This window comes from Glycine soja, chromosome 18 (assembly GCF_004193775.1).
Source record: "Glycine soja cultivar W05 chromosome 18, ASM419377v2, whole genome shotgun sequence".
NCBI classification, from domain to species: Eukaryota; Viridiplantae; Streptophyta; class Magnoliopsida; order Fabales; family Fabaceae; genus Glycine; species Glycine soja.
The window spans coordinates 33,989,995-33,991,238 of NC_041019.1; the positions used below are offsets into that span (position 1 = coordinate 33,989,995).

At 43.1% G+C, this 1,244-nt stretch overlaps 1 non-coding gene across 1 annotated transcript; it reads right to left on the reverse strand.

Annotated features, from left to right (window-relative positions):
- Positions 1-873: 873 nt before the first annotated feature.
- On the reverse strand, positions 874-980 carry LOC114397839. The gene has a single exon (XR_003663456.1). It is a non-coding gene; the product is annotated as a small nucleolar RNA R71 (small nucleolar RNA).
- Between the last annotated feature and the right edge of the window lie 264 nt (positions 981-1,244).

A 1,244-nucleotide genomic window follows, 5' to 3' on the forward strand; every position in this document is an offset into this window, starting at 1 on the left:
GGATTTTAGCAAAGTAGCCTTCCACTGTCCAACTTGTTGCAAAAGGAGGTGGAGTTTGACTTTAATGATAGATGCAAAGAGGCTTTTGATTGGCCTCAAAAGAGCGTTGACTACCACCCCATCATCCAGGCACCCGATTGGACAGCCCCTTTTGAGCTTATGTGTGATGCATCAAATTATGCATTGGGGGCTGTCCTGTAGCTGTAGTTCAAACCTACACCTTTATTTACATGACAAGGCAACTAGTTGTGTGCATGCTGAATGTAGTGTATGACTAGAGGCAATCCATCTGACTTACAACCCTTTGATCCTGAGATAGATAGGACATTTCATTAGATTAGTTAGGCATCATTTTATACCTTTGATCATTCTGAGCATTCCATAACTGGTGAATCTGTGCATTCTGTTATTGGTGATTTTGAACATCCTGATCTTGAGCATTATAATTTTGAGCATTCTGATTCTGAGTATTCTGATTTTGCACATTCTGAGAACATGGCACAACCTCCACCTCGTGAGAGGACTCTAAGGGAAATGGCTGCACCTGATTTCACCTATGAAAGCTTGTGCATCCAATACCCTGATGAGGATGTCCCATATGTTCTTAAGACTGGACTGATTCATTTGCTTCCAAAGTTTCATGGCCTTGCAGGTGAAGACCCGCACAAACATTTGAAAGAATTTCACATTGTCTGCTCCACCATGAAACCCCCAGATGTCCAAGAGGATCACATATTTCTGAAGGCTTTTCCTCATTCATTAGAGGGAGTGGCAAAGGACTGGCTGTATTACCTTGCTCCAAGGTCCATCACGAGCTGGGATGACCTTAAGAGAGTATTCTTAGAAAATTTTTTCCCTGCTTCCAGGACCACAACCATCAGGAAGGATATCTCAGGTATTAGACAACTCAGTGGAGAGAGCCTGTATGAGTACTGGGAGAGATTTAAGAAACTATGTGCCAGTTGCCCCCACCATCAGATTTCAGAACAGCTTCTTCTCCAATATTTTTATGAAGGACTCAGTAATATGGAGAGAAGTATGATAGATGCTGCCAGTGGTGGAGTCCTTGGAGACATGACTCCTGCTGAAGCCAGAAATTTAATTGAGAAGATGGCCTCCAACTCCCAGCAGTTTAGCGCCAAAAATGATGCCATAGTCATTAGAGGAGTGCATGAGGTAGCTACAAACCCATCTGCATCATCTGAAACTAAGAAGCTTGAAGGCAAACTGGATGCGTTGGTCAA